At 38.9% G+C, this 15692-nt stretch overlaps 1 protein-coding gene across 1 annotated transcript in view; it reads left to right on the top strand.

The window, feature by feature from the left end:
• The window catches only part of samd11 (sterile alpha motif domain containing 11), a gene marked incomplete at its 3' end in the record, with an annotated part of 123834 nt that overhangs the window by 74790 nt on the left and 33352 nt on the right, over window positions 1–15692 (top strand). The gene's annotated exons all lie outside the window — the stretch shown is intronic.

Raw genomic sequence — 15692 nt, 5'->3', positions numbered from 1 at the left:
GGAGGGTACGAGGCCAAAAGCCCCTCGTAGGAGCAGAGCCTGGGCTGCGGAGGGCAGCAGCGACCCTGCCTCAACCGAACTAGAAGGCCAAAGGAAAGGGAGCAGGGGCTGGGGGTTGGTTACCTGAACCATGTGGGATATTGTGACTTTCAAGCCATTTTTAACAGACTTTGGCTTGACCGTCTCCTCTCCCCCACTTTGGGACCTTTAAGTTGAGCCTGAAACATTGTGAGGAGTACTGGACTGGAATGAAAGGAAAGAAGACCGTACAGTAAGGACCCTATCGGGCAAACCAATCAGCTTCAGGGCTTGCTCCACACAGAGGCTGTAGCCTAGCAGAATCCAAAGAAACTGGGTTGGAGGGAGACACGTGAAGCGACAGAGGAACAGAGAGAGAGAGAGAGAGAGAGAGAAAGAGGGAGAAAAAGCAGACAGCTGGCCACAGAGAGCCTGCCAAAAAAAAAAAAAAGGAGCGAAGCCCGCGCCACAAATACGACATTCTTGCAATTCAGACAGACAGACGCTAGCGGAAATGCTTCCTTCCTTCCTGGGCTGAAGGAAGCGCTTCTCTCTCACTTTCTCTGCTCTCACAACAAGCTCAGCAGATCCCAAGAATTAAAAAAAAGACAGACGCCTCTCCCCGTCTTTCCTCCTCTCCCCTACCACCCTCCTGAGGCCAAACAGTTCCTTGTAGCCGTCTTAGAGGCACGAGATTGAAGACTCATTTAATACTAAGTCGTATGACCAAGTCGCTCGCTGGAAATCTGAAAAACAGATCTTCGAAGTGGCGCGGCCGTACAACGAAGTATACACTAGGCTTAAAGCATACGCTGAGCGGGACTAGTAAAGGTCAACTCTTTCTCTCTTCACTGCAAACTATGCATTCCACTGTCCCAAAAACCAAAGATGACCGGATGTGTGGAATTGGAACCATGTCGCGTAATAATGTTTCTGACATTTCTTTTTGCATAATGGTCTTGGAGAATAAACATGGGAAAAGCTCGGCTGGTGCCTTGTTTAAAATGAGGCTGAGAGCGGTGGGGTCTTTTTAAAGGTGACGCAGGTGCCATACTCTAGGTCAAGCCCTGGATATGGTCTTTATTTACCTACACCCCCACAAACACATACAAACGGCATGGAAATTGTTGAGCCCCAGTGACGAATGCACGATGTCTATGGCATGTAGCACTGACATCGTTCTGAGATCGTGCCGACTACTGCGGGAGATGTTTTTTTTTTTTTTTTTTAAACGTGCAAAATTGTAAAGAATCATACTAAGGATTTAAATATCCTGAAGGTTACGTACGTGGTACTTTTTTCATTTCTTTTTTTTTCATTTAAATGTAGCTGCACGAATACAGTTTTCTTTGCTGACAAATGTGACTTGCTGAACTTTGGTGGTACTTTGTTCCTTTTTTTGTTCTGCCATTTTTTTTTAAAGTGTAATATTAAAAGATGCCCCAATCTTGAATGCTAATTCAGCATATAAATAAATACGAGGAAAAAAATATTTATAGGACTTTTGATGTAGTAGATAAAGCAGATTATGATATGTATTATAATTAGTCCTTGAGATGGATCCCAAAGATACTTCTTTGTTTTCTCTTGGTTGCAGGGAAAGGAAAGGCACAAAGCTCTTAATGCAAATGTTTTGAATTTGTTATGGATTTTTTTTTTAAACAATGTAAGCAATGAATTAAAAATGGTCTCTAGATTTCCCTTCAATGTTTTGTCTTTATCCTATTTTTCTATTCACCGCTCGGTGAAATAAATCCTAAAAGAAACAGACATGCCTATGTGTTGCCAATGTGTGAGAGTTGCAGGACACTGTTGGGGTGTTTTTTGCTTTCCACTTCCACAAAAGTGTGTATAAGGGGAGTATTGGCTCCCAATGATGTGGTTTGTGCGTTTTTGTGTGGGGAGAGAACCCCTGGGGCCATTGGTTCAGGTCAACACCAGCTGCCAAAGTGAGAGGTTCAGCCGCGGGCCATGGCCCCCTCGCCTGTGGGGATAAACCTGACCCTCCTCCCACACACACTCGCACACATCCAGACCGCGGACCAAACAAGCACAGGCCCCCAGTCGCAACTACCTTTCTCCTTCAAAAGAAAATACTTTCCACTGAAGCCGCAAGGGTGATATCTCTCTTGTGTGTGTTCTTAGAACACACACACACACACACACACACACACACACACACACACACACACACACACACACACACACACACACACACACACACACACACACACACACACACTCTAGGCAGGGCCTTATACAGTACCTATGCCAGTGGCCATTTTATGTAGGTACAGTACTCGCACCAAACAACAAGAGGTGAGATCTAACGCAAAAAAAAGTATTTCACAAACACAAATCTATATGTGAGAAGTATCTGTTGCCGTTTGTCTGCATTGTATAACAGGTGCCTATTTCACGAAAGCAGAATTAGGGGTTAAGCCTGGATTTAACACCTATCCTGGCTTATGAAAGCTGAATTATCTTGCCAGATTAGTTTAGCCAGAGCACCCTGGATAAGTTTATCCATGACTCGATCTCACGAAAAGAAAATTTACGCAATCCTACCTTAGTTACCATGGAAATTTAGCTGTGAAGTTAGCCTGGTAGGGACCCGGCTAACAGCCAAGCTTACTTAATCAAGTGCCTTGTTCTTCAAGTTTTTCCACAGTTAATTCAACACGTGTTTGTATGTGGACTCATTTTAATTACCCTGCATTCAAATAAAATGAAATAAATACAATAGGATAATCAATGTAATTATATTACTGAAATAGAGTGTGACCAATATCATAATTGTTTCACAATGACTCATGTGATATGTCATTGTCACTCTCTTAACACTATAGTTCATATTGTTGTTAGATGTTTGATGATATATTACAGATTCATTTTTATATTATAAAAAAGGTCTGATAGAACCCCATTACCGTTACCGCCGCCCCCGTTACCGCCACCGGGACCCCCGTGGACGGCACTGCAGATATATAAATAGATGGATTCCATGTAATCTCTACATTGCATGCATACCTGCCAACCTGGGGGGGGGGGGGGGGGGGTGTATCTAAACCACTGGTGCAGTGGTTTAGATACAGGGCTTGCAACCAGAAGGTTCCCGGTTCAAATTCAACCAGGACATTTTCCCAACTTTTATCTGACTCTTGTGGTCTGTATCTAATCTTTCAGTGAACAGCCTGCAAGAGACCAGAGGAACTATGAACCATGGTGGAGCAGTGGATAGGATACGGGCCTTGCACACAGAAGGTTCTGAGTGGTGCTGGTTCAAATCCAGCAACGACATTTTTTGAACTTTTACCTGACTCCTGCACCTTTATCTAATCTTTTATTGAAGAACACGCAAGTGAACAAAGTCAGTAAGAATTGCTGTGGTGCAGTGGTTAAGATACAGGGCTAACAACCGGAAGGTTCCCAGTTCAAATCCAACTTGGACATTTTTCCAACTTTTACCTGACTCTTGCACCTTCAAATCCCTCCCATGCTGATTTGCCATTTCCAGGATTTGATTTCCAGGATTTGAGTCTTGAGTCCCAAGACTCAAGACCCAAAAGAGTCTTGAGTCGAACCAATTACTCCCGCGGAGACATCAAATTTCTCTTTTGGGCCTTGAGTCCCAAGACTCAAGGCCCAAAAGAGAAATTTGATGTCTCCGCGGGAGTAATTGGTTCGACTCAAGACCCAAAAGAAGGTGAACTGACTGTAATGATTCAAAATGTCATATATAGAATAGAAACCCCATTCAAACTTTAAAATGTTCATCCTAATATGGACATGTTTGCCTGAAAAGGAATCTTTGAAATGTTTAATAGTTTTAGAATAGTACTCCTTTAAAAGGCTTACAACTACGTACTTATGCCTAGTAACCTCAATCATACTTTAAAATGCTCATCTTACTGTGGACGTGTTTGCCTGAAAAGGAATCTTTGAAATGTTTAATAGTTTTAGAATTGTACTCCTTTAAAAGTTCAGAGATTTACAATGGAGGTCGATGGACGATTTTGGGACCTCAAAAAAACACTTTCATCTAGAAATTCTATTCACAGTTCAAAAATTCCACCTTACCTTGGACATGCATGCTTGAGATTTTTTCTTTGAAATCATTTGTAGTTTGGGAGATATTTAACTTTAAGCGCCCCATTCATTGTCGATGCGGCAATGGACATTTAAAGGCAGGCTTACAACTACATACTTACGCCTAGTAACCTCATTCATACTTTAAAATGTTCATCTTACTCTGGACATGTTTGCCTGAAAAGGAATCTTTGAAATGTTGCATAGTTTTAGAATTGTACTCCTTTAAAAGTTCAGAGATTTAGAATGGAGGCGGATGGAAGGTTAGGCTTAGGGTATAGGGACCTAAAAAAAAACACGTTCACCTAGAAACTCCATTCACAGTTCAAAAATTCCACCTTACTGTGGACATGCATGCTTGAGATTTTTTCTTTTGAAATCATTTGTAGTTTTGGAGATATTTAACTTTAAGCGCCCCATTCATTGTCGATGCGGCAATGGACATTTAAAGGCAGGCTTACAACTACATACTTACGCCTAGTAACCTCATTCATACTTTAAAATGTTCATCTTACTCTGGACATGTTTGCCTGAAAAGGAATCTTTGAAATGTTGCATAGTTTTAGAATTGTACTCCTTTAAAAGTTCAGAGATTTAGAATGGAGGCGGATGGAAGGTTAGAGTTAGGGTATAGGGACCTCAAAAAAACACGTTCACCTAGAAACTCCATTCACAGTTCAAAAAATCCACCTTACTGTGGACATGCATGCTTGAGATTTTTTTCTTTTGAAATCATTTGTAGTTTTGGAGATATTTAACTTTAAGCGCCCCATTCATTGTCGATGCGGCAATGGACATTTAAAGGCAGGCTTAAAACTACATACTTACGCCTAGTAACCTCATTCATACTTTAAAATGTTCATCTTACTGTGGACATGTTTGCCTGAAAAGGAATCTTTGAAATGTTTAATAGTTTTAGAATTGTACTCCTTTAAAAGTTCAGAGATTTAGAATGGAGGTCGATGGACGAATTTGGGACCTCAAAAAAACACTTTCACCTAGAAACTCCATTCACAGTTCAAAAATTCCACGTTACTGTGGACATGCATGCTTGAGATTTTTTCTTTTGAAATCATTTGTAGTTTTTGAGATATTTAACTTTAAGCGCCCCATTCATTGTCGATGCGGCAATGGACATTTAAAGGCAGGCTTACAACTACATACTTACGCCTAGTAACCTCATTCATACTTTAAAATGTTCATCTTCCTCTGGACATGTTTGCCTGAAAAGGAATCTTTGAAATGTTGCATAGTTTTAGAATTGTACTCCTTTAAAAGTTCAGAGATTTAGAATGGAGGCGGATGGAAGGTTAGGGTTAGGGTATAGGGACCTCAAAAAAACACGTTCACCTAGAAACTCCATTCACAGTTCAAAAATTCCACCTTACTGTGGACATGCATGCTTGAGATTTTTTCTTTTGAAATCATTTGTAGTTTTGGAGATATTTAACTTTAAGCGCCCCATTCATTGTCGATGCGGCAATGGACATTTAAAGGCAGGCTTACAACTACATACTTACGCCTAGTAACCTCATTCATACTTTAAATTGTTCATCTTACTCTGGACATGTTTGCCTGAAAAGGAATCTTTGAAATGTTGCATAGTTTTAGAATTGTACTCCTTTAAAAGTTCAGAGATTTAGAATGGAGGCGGATGGAAGGTTAGGGTTAGGCTATAGGGACCTCAAAAAAACACGTTCACCTAGAAACTCCATTCACAGTTCAAAAATTCCACCTTACTGTGGACATGCATGCTTGAGATTTTTTCTTTTGAAATCATTTGTAGTTTTGGAGATATTTAACTTTAAGCGCCCCATTCATTGTCGATGCGGCAATGGACATTTAAAGGCAGGCTTACAACTACATACTTACGCCTAGTAACCTCATTCATACTTTAAAATGTTCGTCTTACTCTGGACATGTTTGCCTGAAAAGGAATCTTTGAAATGTTGCATAGTTTTAGAATTGTACTCCTTTAAAAGTTCAGAGATTTAGAATGGAGGCGGATGGAAGGTTAGGGTTAGGGTATAGGGACCTCAAAAAAACACGTTCACCTAGAAACTCCATTCACAGTTCAAAAATTCCACCTTACTGTGGACATGCATGCTTGAGATTTTTTCTTTTGAAATCATTTGTAGTTTTGGAGATATTTAACTTTAAGCGCCCCATTCATTGTCGATGCGGCAATGGACATTTAAAGGCAGGCTTACAACTACATACTTACGCCTAGTAACCTCATTCATACTTTAAAATGTTCATCTTACTCTGGACATGTTTGCTTGAAAAGGAATCTTTGAAATGTTTAATAGTTTTAGAATTGTACTCCTTTAAAAGTTCAGAGATTTAGAATGGAGGTCGATGGACGAATTTGGGACCTCAAAAAAACACTTTCACCTAGAAACTCCATTCACAGTTAAAAAATTCCACGTTACTGTGGACATGCATGCTTGAGATTTTTTCTTTTGAAATCATTTGTAGTTTTGGAGATATTTAACTTTAAGCGCCTCATTCATTGTCGATGCGGCAATGGACATTTAAAGGCAGGCTTACAACTACATACTTACGCCTAGTAACCTCATTCATACTTTAAAATGTTCATCTTACTCTGGACATGTTTGCCTGAAAAGGAATCTTTGAAATGTTGCATAGTTTTAGAATTGTACTCCTTTAAAAGTTCAGAGATTTAGAATGGAGGCGGATGGAAGGTTTTGGGACCTAAAAAAAACACTTTCACCTAGAAACTCCATTCACAGTTCAAAAATTCCCCCTTACTGTGGACATGCATCCTTGAGATGTTTTACTTTGAAATGATTTGTAGTTTTTGAAATATTTAACTTTAAGCGCCTAATGCATTGTCAATGGCAATGGATATTTAAAGGGAAAAGGGTACAAAGTTTTAAAGGCTAAGTAACAAGTCAGAACCTCTGTGGTGCAGTGGTTTAGATACAGGACTTGGAAACAGAAGGTTACCGGTTCAAATTCAACCAGGACAGGTTTCCAACCAAAATCTGACTCTTGCACCTTTATCTGATCTTTCACTGAAGAGCGTGTAAGAGACCATAGAAAGAATGTACCATGGTGGAGCAGTGGTTAAGATTCAGGCCTTGCATACTGAAGGTCCTGAGTTCAAATCCCGCAAGGACATCTTTCTAACTTTTACCTGGGGCTTTTACCTTTATATAATCTTTCAGACAAATTCCACGCAAGTCAACAGAACATGTAAGGACCTCTGTGGTGCAGTGGTTTAGATACAGGACTTGCAACCAGAAGATTCCTGGTTCAAATCCAACTGGCACACTTTTTTTTCTTTCCCAAGACTCAAGACCCAAAAGAGTCTTGAGTCGAACCAATTACTCCCGCGGAGACATCAAATTTCTCTTTTGGGCCATGAGTCCCAAGACTCAAGGCCCAAAAGAGAAATTTGATGTCTCCGCGGGAGTAATTGGTTCGACTCAAGACCCAAAAGAAGGTGAACTGACTGTAATGATTCAAAATGTCATATATAGAATAGAAACCCCATTCAAACTTTAAAATGTTCATCTTACTGTGGACATGTTTGCCTGAAAGGGAATCTTTGAAATGTTTAATAGTTTTAGAATTGTACTCCTTTAAAAGTTTAGAGATTTAGAATGGAGGTCGATGGACGAATTTGGGACCTCAAAAAAACACTTTCACCTAGAAACTCCATTCACAGTTCAAAAATTCCACCTTACTGTGGACATGCATGCTTGAGATTTTTTCTTTTGAAATCATTTGTAGTTTTGGAGATATTTAACTTTAAGCGCCCCATTCATTGTCGATGCGGCAATGGACATTTAAAGGCAGGCTTACAACTACATACTTACGCCTAGTAACCTCATTCATACTTTAAAATGTTCGTCTTACTCTGGACATGTTTGCCTGAAAAGGAATCTTTGAAATGTTGCATAGTTTTAGAATTGTACTCCTTTAAAAGTTCAGAGATTTAGAATGGAGGCGGATGGAAGGTTAGGGTTAGGCTATAGGGACCTCAAAAAAACACGTTCACCTAGAAACTCCATTCACAGTTCAAAAATTCCACCTTACTGTGGACATGCATGCTTGAGATTTTTTCTTTTGAAATCATTTGTAGTTTTGGAGATATTTAACTTTAAGCGCCCCATTCATTGTCGATGCGGCAATGGACATTTAAAGGCAGGCTTACAACTACATACTTACGCCTAGTAACCTCATTCATACTTTAAAATGTTCGTCTTACTCTGGACATGTTTGCCTGAAAAGGAATCTTTGAAATGTTGCATAGTTTTAGAATTGTACTCCTTTAAACGTTCAGAGATTTAGAATGGAGGTCGATGGACGAATTTGGGACCTCAAAAAAACACTTTCACCTAGAAACTCCATTCACAGTTCAAAAATTCCACGTTACTGTGGACATGCATGCTTGAGATTTTTTCTTTTGAAATCATTTGTAGTTTTGGAGATATTTAACTTTAAGCGCCCCATTCATTGTCGATGCGGCAATGGACATTTAAAGGCAGGCTTACAACTACATACTTACGCCTAGTAACCTCATTCATACTTTAAAATGTTCGTCTTACTCTGGACATGTTTGCCTGAAAAGGAATCTTTGAAATGTTGCATAGTTTTAGAATTGTACTCCTTTAAAAGTTCAGAGATTTAGAATGGAGGCGGATGGAAGGTTAGGGTTAGGCTATAGGGACCTCAAAAAAACACGTTCACCTAGAAACTCCATTCACAGTTCAAAAATTCCACCTTACTGTGGACATGCATGCTTGAGATTTTTTCTTTTGAAATCATTTGTAGTTTTGGAGATATTTAACTTTAAGCGCCCCATTCATTGTCGATGCGGCAATGGACATTTAAAGGCAGGCTTACAACTACATACTTACGCCTAGTAACCTCATTCATACTTTAAAATGTTCGTCTTACTCTGGACATGTTTGCCTGAAAAGGAATCTTTGAAATGTTGCATAGTTTTAGAATTGTACTCCTTTAAAAGTTCAGAGATTTAGAATGGAGGCGGATGGAAGGTTAGGGTTAGGCTATAGGGACCTCAAAAAAACACGTTCACCTAGAAACTCCATTCACAGTTCAAAAATTCCACCTTACTGTGGACATGCATGCTTGAGATTTTTTCTTTTGAAATCATTTGTAGTTTTGGAGATATTTAACTTTAAGCGCCCCATTCATTGTCGATGCGGCAATGGACATTTAAAGGCAGGCTTACAACTACATACTTACGCCTAGTAACCTCATTCATACTTTAAAATGTTCGTCTTACTCTGGACATGTTTGCCTGACAAGGAATCTTTGAAATGTTGCATAGTTTTAGAATTGTACTCCTTTAAAAGTTCCACCAGGAAACCTGTAACTCTCAGCCAACAGCATAGCTAAACTGGTAGAGCGTCTGTCCGAAGAGACCGAATTGGCCAGATTCGGTTTCAGTTACTAAGGTGGTGACTGGATTTGAACCAGGACACTCCTACAAGTTATTCTACGGATATCAGTCAATTTATCCGTTGCCCCAAGTACATACTTACGCCTAGTAACCTCATTCATACTTTAAAATGTTCATCTTACTCTGGACATGTTTGCCTGAAAAGGAATCTTTGAAATGTTGCATATTTTTAGAATTGTACTCCTTTAAAAGTTCCACCAGGAAACCTGGTTTCATTCATTGTCGATGCGGCAATGGACATTTAAAGGCAGGCTTACAACTACATACTTACGCCTAGTAACCTCATTCATACTTTAAAATGTTCATCTTACTCTGGACATGTTTGCCTGAAAAGGAATCTTTGAAATGTTGCATATTTTTAGAATTGTACTCCTTTAAAAGTTCAGAGTTTTTGAATGTTGGCGGATGGAAGGTTTTGGGACCTCAAAAAAACACTTTCACCTAGAAACTCCATTCACAGTTCAAAAATTCCCCCTTCTGTGGACATGCATCCTTGAGATGTTTTACTTTGAAATGATTTGTAGTTTTTGAAATATTTAACTTTAAGCGCCTAATGCATTGTCAATGGCAATGGATATTTAAAGGGAAAAGGGTACAAAGTTTTCAAGGCTAAGATAACAGAATAAGTCAGAACCTCTGTGGTGCAGTGGTTTAGATACAGAACCTGCAACCAGAAGGTTACCGGTTCAAATCCAACCAGGACAGGTCTCCAACAAATACCTGACTCTTGCACCTTTATCTGATCTTTCACTGAACAGCGTGTAAGACACCATAGAAAGTATGTACCATGATGGAGCAGTGGTTAAGATTCAGGCCTTACACACTGAAGGTCCTGAGTTCAAATCTCGCAAGGACATCTTTCTAACTTTTACCTGGGGCTTTTACCTTTATATAATCTTTCAGACAAATTCCACGCAAGTCAACAGAACATGTAAGGACCTCTGTGGTGCAGTGGTTTAGATACAGGACTTGCAACCAGAAGATTCCTTGTTCAAATCCAACTGGCACACTTTTTTTTCTTTCCCAAGACTCAAGACCCAAAAGAGTCTTGAGTCGAACCAATTACTCCCGCGGAGACATCAAATTTCTCTTTTGGGCCATGAGTCCCAAGACTCAAGGCCCAAAAGAGAAATTTGATGTCTCCGCGGGAGTAATTGGTTCGACTCAAGACCCAAAAGAAGGTGAACTGACTGTAATGATTCAAAATGTCATATATAGAATAGAAACCCCATTCAAACTTTAAAATGTTCATCTTACTGTGAACATGTTTGCCTGAAAGGGAATCTTTGAAATGTTTAATAGTTTTAGAATTGTACTCCTTTAAAAGTTCAGAGATTTAGAATGGAGGTCGATGGACGAATTTGGGACCTCAAAAAAACACTTTCACCTAGAAACTCCATTCACAGTTCAAAAATTCCACCTTACTGTGGACATGCATGCTTGAGATTTTTTCTTTTGAAATCATTTGTAGTTTTGGAGATATTTAACTTTAAGCGCCCCATTCATTGTCGATGCGGCAATGGACATTTAAAGGCAGGCTTACAACTACATACTTACGCCTAGTAACCTCATTCATACTTTAAAATGTTCGTCTTACTCTGGACATGTTTGCCTGAAAAGGAATCTTTGAAATGTTGCATAGTTTTAGAATTGTACTCCTTTAAAAGTTCAGAGATTTAGAATGGAGGCGGATGGAAGGTTAGGGTTAGGCTATAGGGACCTCAAAAAAACACGTTCACCTAGAAACTCCATTCACAGTTCAAAAATTCCACCTTACTGTGGACATGCATGCTTGATATTTTTTCTTTTGAAATCATTTGTAGTTTTGGAGATATTTAACTTTAAGCGCCCCATTCATTGTCGATGCGGCAATGGACATTTAAAGGCAGGCTTACAACTACATACTTACGCCTAGTAACCTCATTCATACTTTAAAATGTTCGTCTTACTCTGGACATGTTTGCCTGAAAAGGAATCTTTGAAATGTTGCATAGTTTTAGAATTGTACTCCTTTAAAAGTTCAGAGATTTAGAATGGAGGCGGATGGAAGGTTAGGGTTAGGCTATAGGGACCTCAAAAAAACACGTTCACCTAGAAACTCCATTCACAGTTCAAAAATTCCACCTTACTGTGGACATGCATGCTTGAGATTTTTTCTTTTGAAATCATTTGTAGTTTTGGAGATATTTAACTTTAAGCGCCCCATTCATTGTCGATGCGGCAATGGACATTTAAAGGCAGGCTTACAACTACATACTTACGCCTAGTAACCTCATTCATACTTTAAAATGTTCGTCTTACTCTGGACATGTTTGCCTGAAAAGGAATCTTTGAAATGTTGCATAGTTTTAGAATTGTACTCCTTTAAAAGTTCAGAGATTTAGAATGGAGGTCGATGGACGAATTTGGGACCTCAAAAAAACACTTTCACCTAGAAACTCCATTCACAGTTCAAAAATTCCACGTTACTGTGGACATGCATGCTTGAGATTTTTTCTTTTGAAATCATTTGTAGTTTTGGAGATATTTAACTTTAAGCGCCCCATTCATTGTCGATGCGGCAATGGACATTTAAAGGCAGGCTTACAACTACATACTTACGCCTAGTAACCTCATTCATACTTTAAAATGTTCGTCTTACTCTGGACATGTTTGCCTGAAAAGGAATCTTTGAAATGTTGCATAGTTTTAGAATTGTACTCCTTTAAAAGTTCAGAGATTTAGAATGGAGGCGGATGGAAGGTTAGGGTTAGGCTATAGGGACCTCAAAAAAACACGTTCACCTAGAAACTCCATTCACAGTTCAAAAATTCCACCTTACTGTGGACATGCATGCTTGAGATTTTTTCTTTTGAAATCATTTGTAGTTTTGGAGATATTTAACTTTAAGCGCCCCATTCATTGTCGATGCGGCAATGGACATTTAAAGGCAGGCTTACAACTACATACTTACGCCTAGTAACCTCATTCATACTTTAAAATGTTCGTCTTACTCTGGACATGTTTGCCTGAAAAGGAATCTTTGAAATGTTGCATAGTTTTAGAATTGTACTCCTTTAAAAGTTCAGAGATTTAGAATGGAGGCGGATGGAAGGTTAGGGTTAGGGTATAGGGACCTCAAAAAAACACGTTCACCTAGAAACTCCATTCACAGTTCAAAAATTCCACCTTACTGTGGACATGCATGCTTGAGATTTTTTCTTTTGAAATCATTTGTAGTTTTGGAGATATTTAACTTTAAGCGCCCCATTCATTGTCGATGCGGCAATGGACATTTAAAGGCAGGCTTACAACTACATACTTACGCCTAGTAACCTCATTCATACTTTAAAATGTTCATCTTACTCTGGACATGTTTGCTTGAAAAGGAATCTTTGAAATGTTTAATAGTTTTAGAATTGTACTCCTTTAAAAGTTCAGAGATTTAGAATGGAGGTCGATGGACGAATTTGGGACCTCAAAAAAACACTTTCACCTAGAAACTCCATTCACAGTTAAAAAATTCCACGTTACTGTGGACATGCATGCTTGAGATTTTTTCTTTTGAAATCATTTGTAGTTTTGGAGATATTTAACTTTAAGCGCCTCATTCATTGTCGATGCGGCAATGGACATTTAAAGGCAGGCTTACAACTACATACTTACGCCTAGTAACCTCATTCATACTTTAAAATGTTCATCTTACTCTGGACATGTTTGCCTGAAAAGGAATCTTTGAAATGTTGCATAGTTTTAGAATTGTACTCCTTTAAAAGTTCAGAGATTTAGAATGGAGGCGGATGGAAGGTTTTGGGACCTAAAAAAAACACTTTCACCTAGAAACTCCATTCACAGTTCAAAAATTCCCCCTTACTGTGGACATGCATCCTTGAGATGTTTTACTTTGAAATGATTTGTAGTTTTTGAAATATTTAACTTTAAGCGCCTAATGCATTGTCAATGGCAATGGATATTTAAAGGGAAAAGGGTACAAAGTTTTAAAGGCTAAGTAACAAGTCAGAACCTCTGTGGTGCAGTGGTTTAGATACAGGACTTGGAAACAGAAGGTTACCGGTTCAAATTCAACCAGGACAGGTTTCCAACCAAAATCTGACTCTTGCACCTTTATCTGATCTTTCACTGAAGAGCGTGTAAGAGACCATAGAAAGAATGTACCATGGTGGAGCAGTGGTTAAGATTCAGGCCTTGCATACTGAAGGTCCTGAGTTCAAATCCCGCAAGGACATCTTTCTAACTTTTACCTGGGGCTTTTACCTTTATATAATCTTTCAGACAAATTCCACGCAAGTCAACAGAACATGTAAGGACCTCTGTGGTGCAGTGGTTTAGATACAGGACTTGCAACCAGAAGATTCCTGGTTCAAATCCAACTGGCACACTTTTTTTTCTTTCCCAAGACTCAAGACCCAAAAGAGTCTTGAGTCGAACCAATTACTCCCGCGGAGACATCAAATTTCTCTTTTGGGCCATGAGTCCCAAGACTCAAGGCCCAAAAGAGAAATTTGATGTCTCCGCGGGAGTAATTGGTTCGACTCAAGACCCAAAAGAAGGTGAACTGACTGTAATGATTCAAAATGTCATATATAGAATAGAAACCCCATTCAAACTTTAAAATGTTCATCTTACTGTGGACATGTTTGCCTGAAAGGGAATCTTTGAAATGTTTAATAGTTTTAGAATTGTACTCCTTTAAAAGTTTAGAGATTTAGAATGGAGGTCGATGGACGAATTTGGGACCTCAAAAAAACACTTTCACCTAGAAACTCCATTCACAGTTCAAAAATTCCACCTTACTGTGGACATGCATGCTTGAGATTTTTTCTTTTGAAATCATTTGTAGTTTTGGAGATATTTAACTTTAAGCGCCCCATTCATTGTCGATGCGGCAATGGACATTTAAAGGCAGGCTTACAACTACATACTTACGCCTAGTAACCTCATTCATACTTTAAAATGTTCGTCTTACTCTGGACATGTTTGCCTGAAAAGGAATCTTTGAAATGTTGCATAGTTTTAGAATTGTACTCCTTTAAAAGTTCAGAGATTTAGAATGGAGGCGGATGGAAGGTTAGGGTTAGGCTATAGGGACCTCAAAAAAACACGTTCACCTAGAAACTCCATTCACAGTTCAAAAATTCCACCTTACTGTGGACATGCATGCTTGAGATTTTTTCTTTTGAAATCATTTGTAGTTTTGGAGATATTTAACTTTAAGCGCCCCATTCATTGTCGATGCGGCAATGGACATTTAAAGGCAGGCTTACAACTACATACTTACGCCTAGTAACCTCATTCATACTTTAAAATGTTCGTCTTACTCTGGACATGTTTGCCTGAAAAGGAATCTTTGAAATGTTGCATAGTTTTAGAATTGTACTCCTTTAAACGTTCAGAGATTTAGAATGGAGGTCGATGGACGAATTTGGGACCTCAAAAAAACACTTTCACCTAGAAACTCCATTCACAGTTCAAAAATTCCACGTTACTGTGGACATGCATGCTTGAGATTTTTTCTTTTGAAATCATTTGTAGTTTTGGAGATATTTAACTTTAAGCGCCCCATTCATTGTCGATGCGGCAATGGACATTTAAAGGCAGGCTTACAACTACATACTTACGCCTAGTAACCTCATTCATACTTTAAAATGTTCGTCTTACTCTGGACATGTTTGCCTGAAAAGGAATCTTTGAAATGTTGCATAGTTTTAGAATTGTACTCCTTTAAAAGTTCAGAGATTTAGAATGGAGGCGGATGGAAGGTTAGGGTTAGGCTATAGGGACCTCAAAAAAACACGTTCACCTAGAAACTCCATTCACAGTTCAAAAATTCCACCTTACTGTGGACATGCATGCTTGATATTTTTTCTTTTGAAATCATTTGTAGTTTTGGAGATATTTAACTTTAAGCGCCCCATTCATTGTCGATGCGGCAATGGACATTTAAAGGCAGGCTTACAACTACATACTTACGCCTAGTAACCTCATTCATACTTTAAAATGTTCGTCTTACTCTGGACATGTTTGCCTGAAAAGGAATCTTTGAAATGTTGCATAGTTTTAGAATTGTACTCCTTTAAAAGTTCAGAGATTTAGAATGGAGGCGGATGGAAGGTTAGGGTTAGGCTAT

Source organism: Gymnoscopelus microlampas (genome assembly GCF_963454915.1).
Source record: "Gymnoscopelus microlampas genome assembly, chromosome: 10".
NCBI classification, from domain to species: Eukaryota; Metazoa; Chordata; class Actinopteri; order Myctophiformes; family Myctophidae; genus Gymnoscopelus; species Gymnoscopelus microlampas.
This window is presented reverse-complemented; position numbering and strand designations above follow the sequence as displayed.